Source organism: Pan paniscus, chromosome 1 (assembly GCF_029289425.2).
Source record: "Pan paniscus chromosome 1, NHGRI_mPanPan1-v2.0_pri, whole genome shotgun sequence".
NCBI lineage: Eukaryota > Metazoa > Chordata > Mammalia > Primates > Hominidae > Pan > Pan paniscus.
The window spans coordinates 67,488,950-67,515,630 of NC_073249.2; the positions used below are offsets into that span (position 1 = coordinate 67,488,950).

At 43.4% G+C, this 26,681-nt stretch overlaps 1 long non-coding RNA gene across 1 annotated transcript in view; it reads left to right on the forward strand.

The window, feature by feature from the left end:
• The window catches only part of LOC130541394 (uncharacterized), a 110,552-nt gene that overhangs the window by 54,829 nt on the left and 29,042 nt on the right, over positions 1–26,681 (forward strand). The gene's annotated exons all lie outside the window — the stretch shown is intronic.

The window sequence follows — 26,681 nt, forward strand, 5'->3', positions numbered from 1 at the left end:
ACCTCATGAGATGGCCTGTTCTTGAACACTTGCCAGCCTGCTTCTGCAGACTCATGAGGTTAAGAGAAACATGCAAGCTCTCAGGGAGGTTATTGGAACAGAGCCCCAGTTGTCGATTGTTTGAGGTTCACTCATAACTGGCAAAATCACCACAGGGCACAACCACAAGAGTTCCAGTCATAGCCTGTGGCCCTGGTGCTACGTGTTGAGATGCTTCTGATGTTAAGCCCCCAGGAAGGCTTCTGGTTTGAAGCACCCAGGAAGCCCAGCAGTTAATGTTGGCAACAAAAGGCAGTTAAGTGAGGCTGGCTCTACTAGTGCTGTGACACGTGGGCTCATGGTAAGACACTGTAACTGAAGCCTTGCAAGGTCATGTGAGAGGGGAGGGAGGCATGATAACCCTTCCCTGTTTTTATGAGGCAAGAAGGTGGCTGATTCTGAGGGAAAAGGGAAGAAGTCTGGGTCATAGACCAGAGTTAACCTCCGTGGAAGACTCAGGATGGGTCCCTGTGATTACTGTTTTGCATTTCTGGACAATTTAACTAACTGGTCACACGTGAATATAAGCTCTGAGATAAAGACGCTGGGCCCAAGTCACCAAACTTCCAAAAGTTTCATCACTTATTATTTTTATTTTTATTATATTTTTGAGATGGAGTCTCACTCTGTTGCCCAGGCTGAAGTACAGTGGTCACGATCTTGGCTCACTGCAACCTCCACCTCCTGGGTTCAAGCAATTCTGCTGCCTCAGCCTCCTGAATAGCTGGGATTACAGGCTAATTTTTGTATTTTTAGGAGAGATGGGGTTTCACTATGTTGGCCAGGCTGGCCTTGAACTCCTGACCTCAGGTGATCCACCTGCATTGGCCCAAAGTGCTGGGATTACTGGTGTAGTCCCAAAGTGTTAGGATTACAGGCATGAGCCACCATGTCCAACATTCATCACTTATTTTTTTTATATTTATTAATTTATTTATTTTGAGATGGTGTCTAGCTCTGTCTCCCAGGCTGGAGTGCAGTGGCACGATCTCGGCTCACTGCAACTTCCGCCTCCCAGGTTCAAGAGATTCCCTGCCTAAGCCTCCCAAGTAGCTGGGATTACAGGCGGCCGCCACCATGCCCAGCTAATTTTTATATTTTTAGTAGAGACAGGGTTTCACTGTGTTGGCCAGGCTGGTCTCGAACTCCTGACCTCATGATCAGCCTGCCTCAGCCTCCCAAAGTGCTGGGATTACAAGCGTGAGCCACTGTGCCCAGCCTCATCACTTATTATTAAGAAATGGAAAGACAGAAAGAGAGGGAAGGAAGAAAGGAAAGAAGAAGGGGAAGAAGGAAGGAGAGGAGGGAGGGAGAGAAGGAAGGAAGGAAGGAAGGAAGGAAGGAAGGAAGGAAGGAAGGAAGGAAGGAAAAGAAATAGAGAAAGAAAAGAAAAGAAAGAGAAAGAAATAAGAAAGAGAAAGAAAGAAAAGAGGAAGGAAGAAAGAAAAAGGGAAGGGAAGGAAGGAAGAAAAAGGGAAGGTGTGGGAAGGGAAGGGGAAGGAAGGAAAAAGAAAGAAAGAAAGAAAATTATTCTGACAAATATTGTTTTCTGAACAGCAAGCTCCATTCTGAAAGTGCTGCATTAAAGCCAACCCGGAAGGACTGGACCCAGACCTTAGCTCCACCCCATGTAAGTCCACCCAGGCACATGCCCAGCTACTGCACCCTTTGGTTTTCTGCCATATCTGGTCATCTGATTGCACACCTTGAGAGCTGGACCCCTGGGATGGTTTGGCTCTGCCTTTTGGACACAAAGGCACTAGGCCAGGCACAGCATTTAATGGGCCTAGGAGATGCCTTCTTCCAGCAACGCTGGTAGGTAGCCTAATTTGGAGGAAGAATGGGAGCCCAGCCATTCTATGGTCAAAGACTAGAGATAGGCCCTGGGCCAGTCACCGCTCAGGCCTTGGATTTTGAAAACCCACCCTGCCCCTCCTTTCTCCTGGAGGGGAACTCCCCGCTAGGCTGGAAACTTAAAGAGTAGAGCTGGGGATTATGAGGCTGGATGAATGACAGCCCTGGAACTGGGCCTGTGAGTCAGGAGACTCAGAGTGGGGCCCAACATTGTTGTGCTCAGTTGAGAATTATCATCTGACTCCTATACTGGGGATGCTGATAAGGCCCTTAACCTGCTGGTGGGAGTGGTGAGAGGCTTTCTGGACTGCTGATAATTTGGACAGAGGTATTAAATAATTGAATTATAAAATGCAGTTGATGATATAGATGCTAAAACACTTAATTTGTCTTTTTAAAGCAAGCTCCAACATCATTATTAAGTGGATTCTCTTCTCTCTGCTCCCCACCTTACACAGCTGGCTTGGAGATTTGACTCATCTTACACACTCTTTCTCAATCTGCCGTCAAGCTCTAATAGGGAGCATTTCGTTAACAGATACCAATGCAGTTAATACAATTAAAGTGTACTAGAAAAAAAAAAACAACGAAAAACAAAATATTCTTTTCTAAAGCCTGGGTGTGACCCATTTATTTAAGATAAGAGGGGGGTGCTCAACTTCTGTTGGCTTGGGGTGGAAGATGCAGGGTTTATATCAGTATGTCTCCTTGGGCAACTACTAAAAATCAGCTGTCTCCACCACCATCACCACCAAAGACATAAAAACACACGAGAAACCCTGCCACATAGATTGCTTACAGGCTGGCCAGGCAGATAGATTCTTTTGTTTTGTTTTGTTTTGTTTTTGAGATGGAGTCTTGTTCTGTTGCCCAGGCTGTAGTGCAGTGGTGCGATCTCAGCTCACTGCAAACTCCGCCACCTGGGTTCAAGCAATTCTCCTGCTTCAGCCTCCTGAGTAGCTGGGATTACAGGCGTGTGCTACCATGCCCAGCAATTTTTGTATTTTTAGTAGAGACAGGGTTTCACCATGTTGGCCAGGCTGGTCTCAAACTCCTGACCTCGTGATCTGCCTGCCTTGGCCTCCCAAAGTGCTGGGATTACAAGCGTGAGCCATCACACCCGGCCTAGATTCTAAGCAGTATCTTCAACTAGAGCTGTTGTTAAACATTGCTTTTTTGTTTTGCTTGAGATAAAATCCTTTTATAAGTAATACCATAGTCATCAAAAGGCTAGAATAAAAAAAAATTAAGGCTCTGCTCACCGTGAATATATTTCCAAGCAACATCCAAAGTAACAATCTTTTCTGCAACAATAATGTTGTGATGGTATAATACTTTCACCAGCCTTATCTACTCTGATCCTTATGATGACTCCCGTGAGGTAAATTAACCCAGTTTTACCATTCTCACTTTCCAGTGTGGATCAAAACCATGCAATATGCTGATGAAACATGTGCCTTTAAAAAAAATAACTCCAGACATGGTACTGGGCTAGAAACTATGATAGAAGCAGAATGCCTGCCCATGTGACACATCAGAACTGCTCTTTTTTTTTTTTTTTCTGAGATGGGGGTCTCACTCTGTCACCCAGGCTGAAGTGCAGTGGCACAGTCACCACTCACTGCAGCCTTGACCTCCTGGGCTAAAGCGATCCTCCCACCTCAGCCTAGCTGGGACTATAGGCACACACAACCATCCCTGGCTAATTTATCATTTTTTTTTTTTTAGAGACAGAGTCTCACTATGTTGCCCAGGCTGGTCTCTAGCTCCTGGGCTCAATGGATCCTCCCGCCTTGGCCTCCCACAGTGTGGGATTACAGGTGTGAGTTACTGCACCTGGTCAGAACTACTCTTCTTGAACTGGGTCCTGTCATATCCGTCAGTCATAAGGTCAGATGGGCCCAGCAAAATTCATTATACAATAGAAGTGGTATACACTTGGAACTGAGCAAAGCAGGAAGAGGGCACAGCAGGCTACACAGCAGAGAGCTCAGACTCCTGGCACCCACCACTGTTACACTGGCACCCATCCCTCTTCTAACACCCATGGCTATATGGGCAATTCTTAACCAACAGCTAAAGGAGGATCAAAAAGCCCAAGCTTGCTTTATGGATGGGTTGGCTTGGTACTCGTGCACAAGTTGAATGTTGATGACAGCTGCACTTAGTGTCACTCAGGCCTGACCTTGAAAAAGACAGGGGTAAGAGAAAATCTTCCCAGTGAACAGAGCTTTGAACAATGCACATGCCTATCCACTTTGTCTGGAAAGAGAAGTGGTTCGAGGTTAGAATATATATAAAATTGTGTACTGGAGTATAACTCAGTCATAGGTTTAGGATTTTATTTTCCAAAAAATGACCTTTGCCCCCTGGGGCAGCTTCCCTTAGCCCCTGGACTGGCCTGTCTCCTCTCTGGGGCCCTTGCTGTACTCAGAGTGCCCCTCATAGGGTTAGGTGGCCCACTCTCTCTTTCTAGGGAGCTGATGGGCCACGATGGCCTGGAGTCCATAGCTTATATAGAGAACATGTCACAAATATTTTCTGAAACTCTATCTCCAGCTCTGGGTTAGGGCCCCTCCTGGCACAGACTTCTGAGAAGCCTGCACAAGGCCCTGTCATTTTCTATACCAGAATTAGTTAAGAACAATACAGATCTAATGCAAACATATTTAGGGGCATGTGGCAAGTAGGTTTAAATTTGCATTTATTTATTCATTTTTAATTGTAATTATTATCTTTTTAGATGGAGACTCACTCTGTTGCCCAGGCTGGAGTGCAGTGGTGTGATCTCAGCTCACCGCAGCCTCCTGCTCCCAGGTTCAAGGGATTCTTGTGCCTCAGCCTCCCAAGTAACTGGGATTACAGGCGCCTGCCACCACACCTAGCTAATTTTTGTATTTTTAGTAGAGATGGGGGTTTCACCATGTTGGTGAGTCTGGTCTTGAACTCCTGTCCTCAAGTGATTCATCCACCTTGGCCTCCCAAAGTGCTGGGATTACAGGCGTGAGCCACTGTGCCTGGACGAACTTTGCATTTATAACAGTCTGGTTGAGCTTTGCAGGGAGAAGGAGAAGGAGATTTCTCAATTAGCCACTTGATTGGTGATATAACTTAAATATTTCAGATTGCAATTTAGCTCACAGTCAGATTAAGGGAGAATGAAAAACTATGCGGAGATCTTTCAAGAAATTTATTTAATCGACAAGCGCCATTTCTTTATCATGGAAAGACTGGCCTAGGAAAGCCCTGACCCTTTCCTCTTCTGGTTCTGCAGCTGCCTCAACATCATCAAGCTACCAGGAAAGCATAATATAAAAAAGGGCTCATCCTGGAGGATAATGCCCTTGTTGACATTAATTCTTATAAAATTAAACTGGCAAACAAACATGCAAGAATCATGATCATGATGACAGTAGTAATATTTAAAGTAATACTATAAGGTAAAATTGTTATCTGTGGTTTTCAGCCTTTACTTTATATAAGAAACACTTGGGGAGATTTAAAAGGCACAAACACCTGGCCTCTATTCCCTGCGATTCAGATTCAATTGCTGTTGAGAGAGGAGCTAGGCGTCTATGTTTTGTTTTTTGATTGATAAATAATAGTGTTAGCAGCAGATCCATACAGATCTGCAGCAACCTCAATTCTTTTTCTTTTCTTTTGTTTTTTGAGATGGAGTCTCACTCTGTTGCCCAGGCTGGAGGGCAGTGGCGCTGTCTCAGCTCACTGCAACCTCCGCCTCCCAGGTTCAAGCAATTCCCTGCCTCAGCCTCCTGAGTAGCTGGGATTACAGGCGCCCGCCACCACGCCCGGCTAATTTTTGTATTTTTAGTAGAGACAGGGTTTCACCATCTTGGTCAGGCTAGTCTTGAACTCCTGACCTTGTGATCCACCTGCCTCCGCTTCCCAAAGTGCTGGGATTACAGGTGTGAGCCACTGCGCCTGGCCAGCAACCTCAGTTCTTGCCTCCTCAGAAAAAAGAATTCAACCCAGGGGCATAAGGCAGAAGGAGAGACCCAGGCAAGTTATACAGAGGGAGTGAAAGTTTATCAAAAAGTTTTAGAGCAGGAATGAAGAAAATACAGTACACTTGGAAGAGGGCCAAGTGGGTGACTTGAGAGATCAAGTGCGCAGTTTGACCTTCAACTTGGTGTTATGTATGTTGGCAGGCTTTCCGGGTTGTGTTACATCTCTTCTGATTCTTCCCTTGGGGTGGGCTGTCCGCATGTGCAGTGGCCTGCTAGCACTTGGGAGGGGCCACATGCACAGTGTGTTTACTGGCATTGTGCATGTGCTCACTCGAGGCTCTCTTCCCTTACCAGTTGGGTGTTCTAGAAGGTCATATACCAGTTAAACTCTGCCATTTTGCCCCTGAGTGTGCATGCTTGAGCCCACTCGCCCACCTCCTGAGATCTTATCAGGAAGCTGCTGCTCACCAGTTTCAGGTGTTTTCTGTCTATTGGGAGACACTAGCTGCAACCAATTATTATTGATTTAGCCACCACCTGACCATCACCTGATGGTCACCTGACATTCCTGGTGCAGGGGGAAGTGAGGGGGCACCTTGTCCTGCCCTTCTCATGTCTGCCTAACTACCTACTGCTATAACAATAGTTGAATCGTTGTACATGTAATTTTGGGGACCATGTGATATTCTGATACCTGTACACAATGTATAATGAGCAAATCAGGGTATTTGGGATGTCTATCACTCAAATAGTTATCTTTTCTTTGGGTTGGGACCATTATAATTCTTCTATTTTGAAATATGTAATAAATTATAGTTAACTATAATCTCTCTACTATACTATCAAGTACCAGAAGTTATTCCTCGTAATTGTATATTTGTACCCCTTAACCATCTTCTCTTTATTTCCCCTCCCTACTTTCCTTTCCAGCCTCTGGTAACCATGATTCTACTCTCTACTTCTATCAGATCCACTTTTTTAGCCCTTACATATGAATGAAAATATGCAATATTTGTCTTTCTGTGCCTGGCTTATTTTGCATAACATAATGACTTCCAGTTCCATCTGTGTTGCTGCAAGTGACAGGATTTCATTCTTTTTTATGGCTGAATAATATTTCATTGTGCATATATGCCATATTTTCTTTATCCATTTATCCATTGATGGACACAGGTTGATTCCATATCTTGGCTCTTGTGAATAGTGCTGCAATAAATATGGGAGTGCACATATGACTTTGATATACTGATTTCCATTCTTTTGGATATATACCCAGCAGTGGGATTCCTGAATCATATGGTAATTCTATTTTTAGTTTTTTGAGAAATCTCCATACTGTTTTCTATATGGCTATATTACCACACATTCCCACCAACAGCGTACAAGGGTTCCTCTTTCTCCACATCCTTACCAGCATTTGTCACTGTTTCTTTTATTTATTTTTTAACTTTTCTTTATTTATTAATATTAATTATTTTTTTGACGGCTCTCACTCTGTAGCCCAGGATGGAGTGCAGTGGCACGAACATGGCTCACTGCGTCCTTGACCTCCCAGGCTCAAGCCATTCTCCTGCCTCAGCCACCTGAGTAGCTGGGAATACAGGCACACACACCATGTCCTCCTAAGTTTTTGTAGAAACAGTGTTTTGTCATATTGCCCAGGGTGGTCTTGAACTCCTGGACTCAAGTGATCCACCCACCTCGGCCTCCCAAAGTGTTGGGATTACAGGTGTGAGCCACCATACCTGGAATATTTTATTCTTTTAGAGACAGGGTCTACCTCTGTTGCAAGGCTGGAGTGCATTAAGGCAATCATAGCTGACTGCAGCCGCAAACTCCTGGCCTCAAGTGATCCTCCTGCCTTGACCTCCCAAAGCACTGGGATTACAGATGTGAGATACCATGCCAGGCCTATTTTTTGTCTTTTTGATAATAGCCATTCTAACTGGAATGAAATTATATCTCATTGTGGTTTTGATTTGCATTTCCCTAATGATTGATGTTGGGCATTATACCTGTTGGCCATTTGTATATCTTCTTTTGAGAAATGTCTATTCAGGTCTTTTGCCCATTTTCAAATTGGATTATTTGTCTTTTGCTATTGAGTTGTTTGAGTTCCTTCTATATTCTGGTTACAAATCCCTTGTCGGGCGGATAGTTTACAAATATTTTTCTCCCATTCTGTAGGTTGTCTTTTTGCTTTGTTGATTGTTTCCATTGTTGTGCAGAAGCTTTTTAGCTTGATGTAATCTCATTTGGCTACTTTTGCTTTTATTGCCTGTGCTTCTGAGGCCTTATGCAGATAAATCTTTGCTCAAACCGATGTCCCGTACCATCTCCCCAGTGTTTTTCTTTTAGTTGTTTTATAGTTTAAGGTCTTACACTTAAGTCTTTAATCCATTTTGAGTTGATTTTTGTATATGGTAAAAATGAGGATCTAGTTTCATTATTCTGCATATGGATATCCAGTTTTCCCAAAACCATTTATTAATGAGGCCATTCTTTCTCCAATGTTCTTGGGGGTTTTGTCAAAAATGAGTTGGCTGTAAGTGCATGGATTTATTTCTGGGTTCTCTATTCTGTTCCATTGGTCTATGTGTCTGTTTTAATGCCAGGACCATGCTGTTCTGGTTACTATAAGGTTTCTGTCTTTTTAAAAAGCCCACAGAAAATTTAATGTGCAGTCTAGGTGGGAAACCACTGAACCAGACCTTTACCTATTACTAGGTGATTCCTGTCCCCATAGAAGAAAATACACTTGTTGTGACTGGGGATGAGGTGGGAGGCAAAGATACAAAAACCATCAGAAAAAGGCTCTACAGAAACCAGATAAATGAAGGCATATTTTCAATGATACCCCGTGAGTCTCTATATTCAACAAAGATCCTGTGAACCTTTCAACACACACTATTGTATAAAATCCACATTTCAAGTATTAATGTCAAATTGTTTATTAATAGACTGTAAAAGTAAGGATATTGTTTTAAAAATTTCTTTGATTTGAGTTTCTTAAATGGGCAAGAAAATTTCCTATTAGAGCTTTGTTCTGTTTCTTACATCAATGAGTTATTTAACTGAAATTCTTTTTTATCTTTAAAATGGAGATAATGATTATTTTAATAACTTGAAAGTAGTTGTGAGGCCAAATTAGACAAAAGCACTTTTCAAAGAGCTAAACATTTATATATAGTACTATTATTATTTACTATTATTTCATTACATTTTCATTCCACATATGACTTGACTCAGTGGGCCTTAGTCTTGTTTTTCAAAAGGAGAATTTGGGAAATTACTCTGGTTATTATAATCTATCTTCTTAATGTCCTTATTTTTATTTTGGTTAGCATCCTTAGTAGCAAAAAACTAGCAGAAGTGCTAAATAGGTGACCCCCACCAAGTGACTCACAAAGGCAAAGTATTATAAAGGGTTCTTCTCTCCTAGGTTATTTAATAGTACTTTTTCTGACCCTATCTCTACTCTCATACTATAAAAATACTCATTTGAAGGCCCAAGGAAAAGCCAGTGATTTTAGTACACATGATCACAACAACAGAGCTGTCCACAGAGGGCTGTTGTCAGCACAGAGTGAGAAGGTGAATACAAAAACACTTGGTAAACTATGAGGTGCTGGGCATGGTGGCAATGGTGGTGGTGGTGATGATGGAGATGATGATGTTAATGACAATGACACACACCAGTTTGCTAATCCTGCATAAATATGTAGGAACATGAACTACTGGTCCCCACTGGACTAATAGGTGTACCAAGGAGATAGGACAGCCTCAGTAAAAAGGATAAATCCTGTGGAGTGAAGCCAAGGACTGACCAGCTATGACGATGATAGTTCTAGGTCTCCACCCCATCCCTCTCCAACCTAGGAAATGCCAAACAACTTCTATAGCAGTCTTCATTGGGTTTTCTTCTGCATGTTACTATTTTTTTTTTTTTTTTTGAGCTGGAGTCTTGCTCTGTCACCAGGCTGGAGTGCAGTGGTGCGATCTTGGCTCATTGCAACCTCCGCCTCCCGGGTTCTAGCAATTCTCCTGCCTCAGGCTCCATAGTAGCTGAGATTACAGGCATGTGCCACCAAGCCTGGCTAATTTTTTGTATTTTTAGTAGAGACAGGGTTTCACCATGTTGGCCAGGATGGTCTCGATCTCCTGACCTAGTGATCCTCCCGCCTCGGCTTCCCAAAGTTTTGGGATTACAGGCGTGAGCCACCGGGCCTGGCCTGCATGTTTCTTCTTAGCTAGTTCACTCGAAGCTTCATTATACATGCCTCTTGCTTAACTAAGCTCCTCCTCTCACACCATCTGGGCAGGTTCCACCCTGGAGACCTTAGGATGGGACGCAAACATTGTCAAAGGGCGGAGTGCAGGAAGGCAGGGGCGGCGGCGAAGGTCTGTTTACTGATCCTCTGGAAAGGTTCATGAATTACTTGTTCTTACCACCGACTGACTGCTCATTCTCTCACAGCTAAGTGCTCATAAAAGAGCCACACTTTTGAGAGGAAATCTGTGAGCTAAGACTAAAAGCCAGGATGCTTGTTCTGAGTCAGAAACTTTCAATGTGACTGCAAGAAAGTTAGTCTTAGGTTTCTCGCTTGGCAAATGGGAATGACAGTACCTACCTTTCAGAAGTTATAACCTAGAAGTTCATAGGTTGAAATTTTGTTTACAGTTGTATTTTAAGATTTAAAAAAAAATGCTTTAAGCAGGACATATATTCAGACAGTCCTCATCATTCACTCCCTGTTGTTTTCCCAAAGTATTATCTAACTCAAAGCTTTAGTGAGGGGATACCTTGAGGTAATAAATGGAATGCCCAGGGGTTCATTCATTCCTTTAGCAAACATTTCACTGCTTATTAAATCCCGGAACCTAACCCAGCAAGGGCCTGGGGTTGCGGGGAGGAATGAGATGCCATGGCCACCCTGGGGGAGTTTCCAGTTTTGTGGGGAAGGCAGACACAGAAAAGCACTGGAAATAGCAAACTAACGCAGGAACAGAAAACCAAACACCTCATGTTCTCACTAATAATTGGGAGCTAAATGATGAGAATTCATGAACACAAAGAGGGGAACAACAGACACTGGGGTCTACTAGAGGGTGGAGGGTGGGAGGAGGGAGAGGAGCGGAAAAGATAACTATTGGGTACAGGGTTTAATACTGGGTGGTGAAATAACCTGTACAACAAACCCCCATGCCACGAGTTTAGTTATATAACAAACCTTCACATGTACCCCTGAACCTAAAATAAAACTTAAGAAAAAAAGTACATGCAGTTACCCCAAGTGCTCAGAGCAGGCAGCTGCAATTCCATTTTGGTTTGAAGATTTAAATGACTTCATAGGGGAACAAGAGTGGGAAAAATGGAAAAAATTGGGTTACAAACTAAACCAATGTGAAAGATTTATTAACCTTCCAAAGAAGTTCACTTGTATTTTTTTTTTTTGCAAATATAAGAAGTATCATTGTCTCTTTTTTAAATATGGGGAAAGATGGTACTAAAATGATGTGAACTATATATAGGGTCAAGACAAAGAACATCTTGGCAGCCTAACTCCTAGCGAATGCTCTTTAAACAGTGCTCCTCAATTCTTGTACCTGCCTAAAAGTTGCCTTAACTTCTTCACCTCTTCTCTATTTCACATTTGTGTATCACCCTTCTCCGGGAATATTTTTTTTTTTTTTTTTTTGAGACAGAGTCTTGCTCTGTCACCCAGGCTGGAGTGCAGTGGCATGATCATGACTCACTGCAGCCTCAAACTCCTGAGCTCAAGTGATCCTCCCACCTCAGCCTCTTGGGTAGCTGGAACTACAGGTGTGTGTCACTATGTTCAGCTAATTTGTTTTTGTTGTTTTGTAGAGATGGGTCTCACTATGTTGCCCAGGCTGGCCTCAAGTTGTCTCAACTCCTGGCTCAAGTGATCCTCCCACCTCGGCCTCCCAAAGTTTTGGGATTATAGGTATGAGCTGCTATGCCCAGCTTCCTCTCTTTATTTTCCCCATGCAGATGTGGCCCAAGTTCTGCCTTCTTTCTCCCAACTCCATCACCTTCCTTTGACTCCCTCTGGGTATTCCTTTCAGGCTAAGCAGGTGGCTGGCTGTGAAGTCAGGGAAAACAGTCACTCTCTCTAGCATCACAGCTTGTGGGGGCCTATGGCCATCCTACGCTGGTCTTATCTTTGAGGATTCTTCTGAGAAGTCCCATAGCTTCAGTAGCAGGTTTGAATGACTGAGGGGACAATTCTTTTGTTTCTTTAGGTCTCAGTGGCTCCTCTCTCTAAAGAACTTACATTGGATGGAGAAAGTAGAATCATCTCTATCTTGAGTGACCATTCCCGACTCTAGAGGGGACTTGATGTCATTCCTTCTTCTTCCTTTTTTTTTCGTCAGAGTCTGGCTCTGTTGCCCAGGCTGGAGTGCAATGGCGCTATCTCGGCTCACTACAACCTATGCCTCCCGGGTTCAAGCAATTCTTGTGCCTCAGCCTCCAGAGTAGCTGGGATTACAGGTGTGTGCCACCATGCCCAGCTAATTTTTGTATTTTTAGTAGAGACAGGGTTTCACCATGTTGGCCAGGCTGGTCTCAAACTCCTGACCTCAAGTGATTCTCCCTCCTCAGCCTCCCAAACTGTTGGGATTACAGGTGTGAGCCACCATGCCTGGCCTCATTCCTGCTTCTCGAGGGAAACTTTCAATATACTCTGCACAAGCTTCCTATCTGATTTGCATATCACTTCTGAAAATTGGCTCCTAAAAGAAGCCAGCCAGTCATGTTGCGTGGTGTTTTTTCTGCATGGTCTAGCATGCCAAGTAGCAAGCTATACCTGCAGGCCAAATCTGGCCCACTGCCTGTTATGATGCAACCCATGAGCTTTGAATGGTTTTTACCTTTTGAAATGGTTGAAAATAATCAAAACAACTATAGTATTTAATGATGTGAAAATTATATAAATTCAAATTTCAGTGTTCCTAAAGTTTTGAATGTCATCAATAAAAGTTTGTGGAAATTTCTTTTCTCCCTTGCTATATAAGTATTTAAAGAATCTCTTTGAGTTTGTTTCTTTTCTTTTCTTTTCTTTTTTTTTTTGAAACGGAGTTTCCACTCTTGTTGCCCAGGCTAGAGTGCAATGGCACGATCTTGGCTCACTGCAACCTCCGCCTCCTGGGTTCAAGCGATTCTCCTGCCTCAGCCTTCCAAGTAGCGGGATTATAGGCATGTGCCACCATGCATGTATTTTTAGTAGAGATGGGGTTTCTCCATGTTGGTTAGGCTGGTCTCGAACTCCCGATCTCAGGTGATCTGCCCGCCTCGACCTCCCAAAGTGCTGGAATTACAGGCGTGAGCCACCACACCTCACCTTGATTTTGTTTCTTAGCCTTTAAGGCCTAAAATATTTATTATCTGATTCTTTTTTTTTTTTTTTTTTGAGATGGAGTCTCGCTGTGTCTCGCCCAGGCTGGAGTGCAGTGGTGCGATCTCAGCTCATTGCAGCCTCTGCCTCCTGGGTTCAAGCGATTCTCCTGTCTCAGCCTCCAGAGTAGCTGGGACTACAGGCATGTGCCACCACAGCTGGCTAATTTTGTATTTTTATAAAAATACTAAAGAAGGGGTTTCACCATTTTGGCCAGGCTGGTCTCGAACTCCTGACCTCAGGTGATCCACCCACCTTGGCCTCCCAAAGTGCTGGGATTACAGGCCTGAGCCACCTTGCCCAGCTATTATCTGATTCTTTATAGAAAATGTTTGTCAGCTCTGTCGTTTTTCCATTTCTTTCTCATTCCTCTTTTTCCAGGAAGGAGTTGAGCTTCAGTGGAAGAAGTTTGTAAAACCTGCCTGAATGCCCTAAAGACTCCCCATTCTCTTCATGTGCTCCTAAATCCAAAATGTCTTTCTTCAGAAGGCTGAATCAGATGTGAAGGCTCTCTTCGACACTCTAGACCACTGCTGCCCAATAGAACGTTGTGCAGTGATGGGAATGTTCTAGAATTGCTGCTGTTCAGTGTGGTAGCCACTAGCCACATGAGGGTATTGTGCATTTGAAAGGTGGCCAGTGTGACTGAGGAACTGAATTTTCAATTTCATTTAATTTTAATTAACTTAAATAGACACATCTGTCTAGAAGCTAGTTTATTAGACAACATTACTTGTTCAGAGAACCTGAACAAGTGTCAGACTAATTCAAGAGGGAAGTAAGAGAAATTTTGGTGGTCAGCAATCTGAGTTCCTACAGAGAACCCTGATTTTTATACTGACTAGTGTTTAAGTTTGATTTGCTTATTTTGATTCTAATCAGCTTAGCAAACATTTATTGAGTACCTACTATGTTCCAGACATTTGCCCAACATTTACATATTAATGGTAGCATAGGTTCCTGATGTCAAGAGCTCTGAGTCTAGAAGTGAGATAACAAATTAGGCACTTATTCTCCAAAGCAGGAGCAGTGTTTCCTCAAGTGCCACAGCTTTTCTTGTTCTTCTCTCTCTTTTTTGTTTTTTTTTGTAGAGCCGGGGTCTTTATCTCATGCTCAGGCTGGAGCGCAGTGGCTCCTTCTACGCTCACTGCATGCAATCTCAACATCTGGGGCTCAAGCTGTCCTCCCACTCAGGCTCCCAAGAAGCTGGGACCACAGGTGCGTACCACCACACCCGGCTAATTTTGTTTATGTTTTGTAGAGACAAGATTTCACATGTTGTCAAGACTGGCCTCAAACTCCTGGGCTCAAGCAATGTTCCTGCCTTGGCCTTCCAAAGTGCTGGGATTATAGGCACAAACCACTGCACCCAGCCTAGTCCCACAACTTTCTTCTCAGTGGCTGTACTGTCTCTTCACAATGGCGGTCTTACCCCTTGCTTGAACCTTCACTTTCTCAATTCTGGAAACTTCTACATTGCTCAGTGCTTCTTCCACATCTTGTAGATTCCTTATGCTTGGCGTTGGAAACTTCTTCCTCTAACAGTGGAGATTTTTCTTCAGAGAACCACTCCACCTGCCTGTTACTGGCTGATACATCTCTGACCAAAACAACTGTATACAGGACTAAACCTCAGTTCTTCAGGGTCAGGGTAGGAAGTCAGAGGTAAGAGATCCATAAATCTGTACTGCCCCCAAGCCACAAGCTGTCTCTTTGGATTAGCATAGAGTAGCAAATGGCCATGGGGCATGTCCGTTGGGTCACCTGAGTCTTGTGGAACTGGATTAGTGACATAACTGTGTTAGGCCCTGCTGCAGACAGTGATCTCTCTGGAAGGACATGAGGTGGTGTGAGAAGTCACACAACTCATTGTGAGACCACAGGGGCAGATAACGCCTCATCTGCCTTCATCACAATGCTTGAACCTTAATCCTTTGATGATAGCTTTGCCACATAACTTTTTTAAATCTCTGGACATTTTTCCAAACTCTGTTGAATTTCATTTTGCTGACTTCATCTCATCCTGTGTGTTCCAGGTACTGGTGCCTGGTAATTCTATTATAGCAAACTTTCTCTTGAGGGTTTTGGGGAAAAGAATGAGACATTCTTCATATTGACTCTGTTTAGAGGGAGATAGGGCAGAAGTCCAGGAGTGCAAATGGATAGACAGACACAAGAGAATGCTTTGCCTTTGAGCAGATCCCAGAGCATCATGGGCATCCGTTGGGGATGGAGCTTGACCAGAAGCCTGGTAAAGACTTATCCCCTCCCTAACCCCTACCCAGGGTCACTGCAGAGTGAAATTCTGGCCCATGGTCTGTCTCCCACGTGGTCAGCATGGCCTCTGTGGCAGACTGCTCTGGCTTTGCAGGTGCAAGATTTCCCGTGAGGCCATGCTGGAGAGCATCACCAGAAACAATTAAAAACACCCTCAGCCTATTGTCATGGTCACTTGTGAAGCCAAATGCAGAAGGAATGTGAGGGGGTAAAGTTTGGAGGGGGGCAGGGAGTGAGTGGGAAAGAAAGAATATGAAAGATGTCATCTGGGTGAGTTTGGGCCCATTCACAAGAATGCAGCAAAGTGCAGAGAGGTGGGGGTGTCTGCATGAACCTGAAATGGGCTCAGATGACTGTTAATTTATTCTACATCAGAATTCCCCCATCCAATCAGTGACCTTCCAAAGGAAAAGGCTATAGTTTTGTTGAGTGTATTTTCAATGTATTGTATATGTGTTTTTAAAGCTAAATGTGTGTGTGTGTATTTTTAAAATCAATTTTTAAATGTAATATGAATCTTTGCTAAGTTCATATCCTGAGTGCTCTAGGGTAGAATAAATTTAGTAGGTTTTTATTAGTACAGTCATAAGGGTGAATAGCTGAAAATGAATGCTTGAGGTTTGGAAGGTTGTATCCTCTCCTGAGTTTCTGGAACATTCTATTACAAGATTATTACAACCATTACTTTGGTTCCAACTTCCTAAGAGCCAATGGTTGAAGAACTTGGGCTCTTTCACCTTGGGCAGGCTAAGGGATGACCGAATTTCATGAAGAAATATAAATAACAATAACACATAGCTTCAGATTTGCTCAGGCCAAATCAAGAATAAATGAGCTGAAATAGCAGCAGAGAGAATTTTGGTTAAAACAAAACAAAACAAAACTCACAGACACATACATTGTGTCTTTTACTGCTCCAGTGCTGGCAGACTCTGTGGGTGAATCCAGTTTTTTGAGAGGGAAAAAAATCTGTGAAGATATGAGCAGAGGCAGGTAAGCAGACTGAATTCCCAAGATCCAGCCAATGCTGTTTCTAGGAGGCTCCTCCTTTCCCTTTCTGACCTTACCTAGCCAGAGTTGAAGCTGCACCTTCTTAGAGCAAATACCAGCAAAGCTCCACCTAACGGGCTTCCCAAAAGAGTACCCTGGACAGAATACCCCAGCCCATAGCCCAAGTTCCATTTGACTTAAGGCACCCTGGACTTCCCTCAAAGTAGTATGTGCTTAGAAGACACTTTCTCCCCATAGACAACAGAAGTCCTCAGTGCCCTACAAACATGTGAAGAATGTCAGGAGTCCATCATGTGTCATGGGCTGAGCCTCCAGAGAACTATGTTCTACCCTGGTTATGTTGTGAACTGGTCATCAAGCAAGGGTGGGTAGCCTATCCTGTTTGGGCCTTGCTATCATCGCCTGTATCATGAGGGATATTTGACTAGATAATCTCTAAGATCCTTCCCAGCACTGACATTTTATAATTCTCCTGTAACGTGTGCTTTCCCCGTTCTACACTTAAGTCTCCAAACAGGGTCACATTAACAATGATCATTGCTGTCCGATGGGCTCCTGCATCCTCCACCCTCTCTGTGAGATCTCTCCTTTAGGTTTCATCAGGAATCCTCAGGAATCTTTTGCATGTGCCCACATGATCCCGCATGGACTCTGCCCCATGAGGGTGCTGATGTCTGCCAATGCTGCTGCCACCATGTCCCCAAAGATATAGATAGTTACAGTCTCAGAAGAATTCAAGATCCCCCAAATGCTGCAGGATTAGCACAGAAGCAGACAGAATATTGCTCCTTCCCACTTTAGCTACCTTTTCTCCCCCGGCATCAGATTGTGCTGTTCACATCTCCCCTAGCTTCTGAAAACTGGCTATTGCAGCTTCAGTGTACAGTTTCTTTTTACCTGGAGCCAAGGGAGGAGCCCGCTGATGTCTGAAGTACCCAAGCCGGCTCCACTCCAGGGTATAGACTCCCACCACCAAAATCCCCTTCCAAAGTGACCCTTGCCCCGCCTTTCTGTGACACACACCCAGACAGGTCTGAATTGCTGAAATGAACGCTATTTAGGCTGAACTGGGGGCCCTGATATGCTATTTAAAGAAAAAAGAAATGAGAAATCATAGGAATCTTGAAGCTATTCATCTTGAAGACCATTCACGGAAGCAGTGAAATTAAACATAGCATCCTTCAATATATTCCCTCCACACATAAACTTGGGCTATTGTTCCTTCATAATGCCAGTTTACCTCTGGGAGTTTGAGAGGCGGGTACTCATGTCCTCTCAGCACAATCACCAAAGCACTGCACCAGGTATCAGGAGGAAACAAGAACAAATCTATTGTCAGGAAGCCTGAGGGTTGACCCAAACACAGCAGAGCTACGGGAAATTATTTTGGAAACTATTTCTTACATAGCTGCCTGCAGTTGTTCAACCTGATTCTTAGACTGGACTGGAAGAGGAAAACCACTCATCATCTGAGAAGCCTTCGTGTTGCTATTTTATTAAGGACAGAAACATAAAGATAAAAAAATCCATGGTTCTGCCTCACTTTCTGCTCCCTCCTTGACTTTTCTCTCCAAGTCTCAAGTACTCTTTATGCTCTGTGGGCAGTCGTCAATAGGAAAAAAGACTGATTTGATTTAAACCCACACCTTCCTTTTAAGGAGCTCTTTCCTGCTCACCTGTTCATTTGATTAACTGGGGGCACAAAGAGGGTAGGAAATCCAAGAGGCAAAAGTGAGGGACCCCAAATGATGCATGCAGAATCTTTAGTGGTGAACTGTTGGGCTAGAAAAGTTGTCACCGTGGAATCTAAAATGGGTTCTGTCATTTGTAAGATCCTTTAACCATCGTACTTCTCTTAATAACCATGTGGGCTATCCCAAAGTAGATTCCGGTACCCTATTAGAAGACACAGAGGGTATTATGGATGTGTGTTTAAGCCACAGTTTGAGCAAGATTGCATTTCTGTAGAATCATGATCTATGAAAACTTTCTGGTTGAACTGTTCATGTTACTAGTAAATCAATTTCATCAATTTCATTTTAAGAGAGTGTAGGAGAAGCTGTGGAGGAATCCTGCCAATGGCAAGAGTGAAGATGAAGCTCTATATGAAATGAGGAAAGGGGCAGACCTGCCATCGCAGAGCTAGTCCATTCTTATGGATGAAAGCCAGCTTCTGGGCCTTATTCATTCATTCACTTTTCATTTATTCGCCCATCCATCCACTCCACACATATTTCTGGAGCCCCTACTAAATGCTAAGCACTGCAAGTCTTAGGGACAGGTCAGTGAACAAAATAGAGAAGCTTGCTGTCTTCTTGGAGCCTGCAGCCTGGAAAGGGAGTCAGACTAATATGACACAAATAAATTATGCAATTTTGATCATGGTAAGTGTTAGGAAGGAAGAACATAGGGTGCTATGAAAGCAAATAGGAAGAATGGTGAAGGGTCAGAAAAGTTTCCATGAGGAAAGCTGAAGGGTTAGCCAGATGAAGGGGAGGGGAGCCTGGGGAAATGATTTAAGCAGGAAATGATCCATGACTGAAGGGAGAGGCAGACAAATATATGTGTTGTGTGTGTGCATGCGTGTGTTTGTGTATATGAATCTCAATGAAATGAAATCATCAGTAAGAAGCAAGTAGGCAAAACTCAGTGAAAAGAAGGGAAAACAAAATACAAATCAACCCCAGTAGGGCAAGAATATGCTCCTAAAAGTTGCCAACTGTGGTGGCAGGAGAGTGAGTGCAGGGTGCCCTCCACTCAGGCTAGCTTCCATCCCTCCCACATTGAAAGCAAAAGGCACGTCGTGAAAGGATGACATTGTCTTTCATTACTGAATCTCCAAATGGCTCCCTGAGTCAGATGGATGCTGTGAGTTCTTTATACATTTGATATGGTTATCAATGAGTAGAATGGCAAAGTTGGAGGTGGATATGAAACTAAAATTACTGAACATCAATGTTGAGGCAGGCAATGGCTAGGCACTTTGTGGCCATTATTTCATTTAACATTTAAATAGTCCTGCCAGGTGGATACTACACATTTTATAATCAAGAGAGGAACAGTAGTTCTGGGAAGGTGACTAAAAATGAATGAAGATCAACCCACTTAAGTTGGTCTGGCTTCCATGTCATGGAATTTCTGCAGTGCCACTCTGCTTTGCAAGCTTAGGAGACCCCTATTATGGTTTGAATGTTCATCCTCTCAAAACTCCTGTTGAAACTTAGTCCCCAATTTAGCAATATTGAGAGGTGAAGCCTTTAAGAGGTGATTGGGTAATGATGGCTCTCCACTCATGAATGAATTAATCCATGTATGGATTAATGGAATAATGGGTTATCATGGGAGTGGCATTAGTGGCTTTAGAAGAGGAGAAATAGGCCAGGTGCTGTGGCTGACTCTTGTAATCTCAGCATTTTGGGGGACTGAGGCGGGAGGATTGCTTGAGGTCAGGAGGTTGATACCAGCCTGGGCAACATAGCAAGACCCCATCTCTACAAATAAAAACTTTAAAATTAAAAAAATAAAAAGTGGAGAAAGAGAGACCTGAGCAAGCACACTCAGTCCCCTCAGCATGTGATGCTCTACACCAGGCTGGGACTCTTTAGAGGGATCCTCTCCAGCAAGAGGGCCCTTGTGGAATCCTGAGCCATACCCTTAGACTTCTCAGCCTTCAGAATTATAAGAAATAAATCTCTTTTCTTTAGAAATAACCCAGTTTCAGGTATTCTGTTATAAGCAACAGAAGATAGATTACAGCAAACCCATAGAACTCATTTGGTCCCAGTCAATGTCCTCCTCCAGAAAATAACAGAAAATAAAAAATAACAAAAAAACCCAGAATATAACAAATTTTCTGGAGGAGGACATAGAGGCTTACAAAGTTTAAGGGATTCACGTAAGCCTGGAATTATGGCAAATGTAAAGTAGACCTCTGTTTTCGCATTACTAATCCACACATCTTTCCTGTTTCTTACTGTTTTATAAATCTAGTAAAAACACATACTTACTTGTGAATTATTAGTTTGCCAAAAGTACATATACATTCATTATTTTTCTGACTTATACCATTTTTTCTTGAGTTATCCCTGAAAACTTCAGAGTTGAAATATGTAGTGGGAACATCTTTTCAAAAAACAAAAACCCTACTATAAAATATATTTTGTAATGAGGCAATCATAATTTTATTATTTTTCTATTTTGAACTTTCTTAAATCAGGAGATGTTTGTGTTGGACAACCAACTTGTGTTGTGCCTTTTATATAATATTCTATATTATATTATATTATATTATATTATATTATATTATATTATATTATAGGAAAGGAAAAACAAAGAAGGAAAAACAAAATACAAATCAACCACAGTAGAGCAAGAATATGCTCCTAAAAGTTGCCAACTGTGGTGGCAGGAGAGTGAGTGCAGGGTGCCCTCTACTCAGGCTAACAAGAGTTTTGAGGGGATGAACATTCAAACCACAGCAGGTGTCTCCTAAGCTTGCAAAGCAGAGTGGCAATGCAGAAATTCCATGACATGGAAGCCAGACCAACTTGAGTGGGTTGATCTTCATTCATCTTTAATCACGTTCCCAGAACTACTGTTCCTCTCTTGATTATAAAATGTGTAGTATCCACCTGGCAGGACTATTTAAATGTTAAATGAAATAATAATATTCTATATTATATTATATATAAAATTATATATATTCTATATTATATTATATAAAAGTTGGTTGTCCAACATAAGCATCTCCTGCTTTAGGAAAAGAGGAATATAATATTCATCTAATAAAATGGAAAGTCCTAAATAAAGTATGTTTAATTTCTTAGCTTCTCTAATAAAATCTCAAATCCAGAATAATATCTTGGTCCATACATCAAGTCGGTGAAATAATACCATAGAATCAGAAAATAGAAAATGGTAACCAGTGCTCCATTAGGGAAGAATTCTACATTTGCGATCACAGAGTTGCTTCTAATTAATTGGTTTTGACTTTAGACATACTGTTTCACTCTTCTGGCCTCAGATTCTACATCTGGGAGATGAAGGGGTTATAGCTGATGGTCTCTGTACATTCCCCTCTAGCTTTCAAGTTCAGTAAGATAATGGGTCTTGAAGGTATATTTACAACCAGCCCATCCTTTCCTTCTTGGTCAATAATCCCCAGCTGTCATTCTCACCTGCTAGTTGTCCCTTAACTTCAATTTCCCACTCTTCCGTATAGGATCTTAGAAATACTAAAGGGAACATCTAATATTCACAATTCCTGGGCCTGAGCACCCCCTGGGCACACAGAGATAAACTGCTATAGCCCTGGAAGAAATCAGGGCTCTGGGAAGCCGGGGTCTAACTAAAGTTAGCACCAAATCCCTGAACTTCCCTGTTTGTACTATGAGACAAGAACTGTGGGACTTTCCTGACTTGGGCAGGAAAGGAGCTTGGAAGAATTAGAGGGACTGGGTGGCAAGCTCTGTCATCAAACAGGCGCTGCAGGGGCTCTGCAGGGCTGTCCCCAGAAAGGTACATTTGGAAGGGAAGGAGATGAGGTAGGGACTTGGCAGATGCCCAGTGGATGTAAGTCAGTGGCCACACAGTGAGTGTACAGGGGCTAAAGGGCAGCCACTTGAAAAAATGTGCTGTTCAACTGAATAAGTTCACAAGGAACAATCCAAAGATTACTAAATATCAATTATTTGTGTTGCCTGAATTGTCCTCCAATCCCAATAAATATCAGGCATGCATTTCAACAGGGATTTTATCTTCGTGTATTTACCATTTTTGATGCTTTCTTTCATTTCTTTTACTGTTTTGTATACACACCTTCTGCGTTTGTAGGCCATATAACCATTATTTTAAGCCTTTTAGGATATGGCTGTCCTGTAGTGAGGCACTTTTTGTAGAGTATGTGCATGAGCCTGCGTATGTGTGTGGTGTGTGTGCGCTGCGTATGTTTGTGTCTGTGTGTGTGGTGTACGTAAGTGTCTTCATGTGTTTCCGTGTATGGTGTATGTGTTGCACGTGGTGATGTGTTGGGTGTGCACGTTTGTGTGTGCGTATGTGTGGTATATGGTGTTTCTCTGGGTCTTTGCATGGTGTGTCTCTCTGTGTATTTGTGTTACATATGTTTGTGGCTCTGTGGGTGTTTATTGGGTTGTGTATGTGTGTAGTGTGTATGTTTGTGTGTGTTGTATGTGTGGTGTGTGTGTCACTCTGTGTTTGTGTGTGGTGTGTATATTTGTATCTGTGTGTATGTGTGATGTGTCTCTCTGCGTGTGGTCTATTTGTGTGTGTATTTGTGCTGTGTATATTTGCAACTCTGTGGGTGTTTATGTGGGCTGTGCATGTGTGTAGTGTGCATGTTTGTGTCTGTGTGTGTGTGATGTATGTGTCTGTGTGTGCTGTGTCTATCTGTGTGTGTATTTGTGCTATGTATGTGTGTGGCTTTGTGGGTTGTATATGTGTATGAGTTAACTCCTGTGTGCAGACTGCAGCCCCTCAGGCCTAGACTCTGGGCTCTTCTCTCAGGCCTTAGCATCTATGCCAGGCAACTGAGATTTCTCAGGCACTTCTGGGAACTGTGCCTCACGTCCCAGAGAGCGTGTGGAAAGCACTCTCTGCGGCAGGTGTCTGACAGCCTGCAGGGTTGCTATGTGCCTAGGGTGTGGCACACAACACCTCTGCGGAGGATGAGTGTCTGTGGTTATCAGCAGAGTCAGTGCACTGAAGAGGCCATTATCACGGGCACCAGAGTGCATGAATCATGGGGTATGTCATTTTCTATTTTAGAAAGAAAAAGAAAACATCTCGAGTGAATCAATCAATTCTCATTAGGCCCATTCATAGCCACATTGCCTGGTCCTCTTTCAGGGACTGGAAGAAGTGGCCCACATCCAAATCCACCATTCAATCCATAGGCCTTTGCCCCATATTCCGGCCCCATTTCCTTGCTTGATGTGTGCACACAGCTCTGCCTCATGCTGTGAGTGTGCACACCTCCTCCGTGTCCCTCAGTCAGCCTCCTGCCTCCTGACTTGGGTCACACTCAGGAGGTAAAGACACTTTCTCTAGGCCACAGCATTCTAAGTTGGTGTAATTTTCTGTTTAAACTCATGATGAATGAACTCTAACATTCATTCAGTAGGTGTGGCCACATGCAGAGTTAGGCATTCAAGATGCAGGGAGGATTAGAAAAAATGGTAGTTAAGGGCATAGACTTTGCTTAAGATAGAACCTGTTTACATTGCTTCTTCACCCCTTCCTCTGTGACCCGGGACAGACAAGGTAACTTCCTGAAGGCTCTGCTTCCTCATTTGTGAAATGGGCACTTACCTAACTGTGGTGCTGTGAGGCCAATGACAGCTGAAAGTGCCAGCTGTGGTGTGGATGGTCACTCAACCTTCATTCCTGCCTCTTGCTGGGTGAAGTTGGAAAGCTGAGCACCATGATTCCAAGGCTCCTTTGCAGTCGGGGTTCTAGAAGCAAGCTGTCTTCTGCCAAGTAGAGGCACTCAGTGCAAGATGTGCAAAGCAGAAGCTGCACCCCTTTGTAGCCATTTTGCTGGCCAGCAAAGCTGGGGAAATAGGAGGTTTTTCTGCATCAGAGTTCCAGAGTCCATTCTCCAGCTTCTTGGGTATCGAGAGGCAGGAATTGTAGCAGAGGCAGCAGTCACTTCTGGATTCCAGCACAGCTCCAGAGGTGCCCTAGAGGTGGTGGTTAATTTCTATACTGCTTTGTGAGCCCCAGCCTAGAACCTGCTCCTTCAGCCCTTCTAACCGTTTTGCAAGCACATTATCCCTTGACTAAATCCCTTCCTACTCAATGTAAGTGAAGCAATTTCTGTTTCCTGCACTGAATCCTAACAGATAAAGCTATTATTATTTGTATACAGAAGAACAAGTTAAAGTAATAGCAGCTGCCACATATTGGTTATACCATAAGTCCAGATTTTTATAGATGGTATCTAATTTCATTCTCCCAGAAAAATCACAGAGCCCCTAAGGGGTCTAATCAGAGTGTGAACCTAGGTTTCTCTGGCACCAAAGGCGGGGTGCCAAACCATTATACTCCTCTGTTCATGCTCTGGAAGAGCTCGCAGGTCAGGAAGGATGCATTCTGGTGAATAAATGGCTACAGTGCAGTGAGAGAGATGCTGAAAAAAACTGTGGGCCCAGGCCTATGGAGCCCAGATGAGAAAATGCCTAACTCTGCCTAGCCTCGGAAGTCCAAGATGGAGTGTGATTCCCACCTTGGCAAGGAATCATGACCTCCAGGCTCCTTAAGATGTTGGGGACCTCTGCCTTGAAGCTCCAATGTCCTGTTTCTCAAGAAATCATGATTTAGGAACTCCACAGAAGGAAGAAAGAAAGGGAAAAAGGAGAGAGGGAGGGAGAAAGCGAAGCAGGGAGGGAGGGAGGGAGGGAGGGAGCCCTAGCCTGCAGCGGCATTTGGCTACCTGGGGGGCTGAACCCTTCGTATCCTATTCTCAGCTCTTTTACCCAGGCTTTCAGGTACCATGGTTTTCTCACACACCTGTTCTTGCATAGATTGTACCACTCCTCACCCTTTTCTAGCACCTGGAAAATGGGTTTGCCTTTATTTGGTGGTTCCTTTTAATGTCTATCTTTTCAGGAATTGAGGTAATTTTTCCTTCACCCTAATTTAAAGGCTTATGAACATATGTAAAAGCTTAGGAGTACCAATGTGTTCTGAAAGGTTTTTTGTTTGTTTGTTTGTTTTGAGAAGGAGTCTTGCTCTGTTACCCAGGCTGGAGTGCAGTGGCACGATCTCGGTTCAGTGCAACCTCTGCTTCCCGGGTTCAAGCAATTCCCTGCCTCAGCCTCCCGAGTTGCTGGGATTACAGGCGCCCACCACCATGCCCAACTAATTTCTGTATTTTTAGTAGAGACGGGGTTTCACCATCTTGGCCAGGCTAGTCTTGAACCCCTGACATCGTGCTCCACCTGCCTCGGGCTCCCAAAGTGCTAGGATTACAGGTTTGAGCCACCACGCCTGGCCTGAAAGGTCTTTTAGTACTGAAAAAAAAAACCAAACAAACAAACCAAAAAAAACCAAGACTTATTCAGCTGCATCTCTAAATGAAACATGCATCCCAGCAAACAATCATAGCTGGCCTCCCTTATTAGGGACCTGGAGATCCTAGGCTATAGGAAATACATATCCTTTGCATTTGTATGCTTGAAATTTACAAAACAATTTTTAGTTGTTTTGTTTTTTAACTCTCAACTGATTTTTTTAAAAAAAGATACAACCGATTGTTTGATCTGCTGCCTGCAAGATATTTTGAATAGGCACACTATTCCTGTTTCAGAGGAGTAGGTTGAAGCCAGAGTCCCACATCTTGTAAGTGACGGAGTTAATTGATGACTCTGAATTAGTGCATTTCCCTATTTTCCTTGAAAGTAAACCTTTCCCCAGAGCTGCTGGAATAAAAGGTGTGGGGGTCTCTTTTTTGCTCTTCCTCTGCCTACCTGAAGCATGTGTGAGGAGCTGGCTCTGTTTCCCTGGCTGGAACCTGGAGCAGGAAGTCCCAACCTGTGGCATCAGCTCTGGAAGTAGAAGCAGGGTCCTGTGGAGGAGGTGGTTCCAGATGTAGGGCCTCTGATTTCTTGCCTCTCAGCTCCCTCATTTTCAGGATTTGCTACCACCCCCTAATTTCCAGGTAATGGTCTTGTAAAATTTTATGAATTGGACCATCAGGAGTGATGTGGTTAGGTTTTATATACCCACCCAAATCTCATCTTGAATTAGAATTCCCATAATCCCCAGGTGTCAAGGGAGAGACCAGGTGGAGGTAATTGAATCATATGGGTGGTTTCCCCCATGTTTTTCTCGTGATAGTGACTGAGTTCTCACGAGATCTGATGGTTTTATAAGGGGCTCTTCCTCCATTGCTCTCCTTTCTGCAGTCTGGTGAAGAAGGTGCGTTTCTTCTCCTTCGTCTTCCGCTATGATTGCATGTTTTCTGTGAGGCCTCCCGAGCCATGCTGAATTGTGAGTCTGTTAAACCTCTTTTCTTTATAAATTACCCAGTCTTGGACAGCTCTTTATAGCAGTTATAAAACGGACTAATACAAGGAGCCTAAACCTTGAGCAC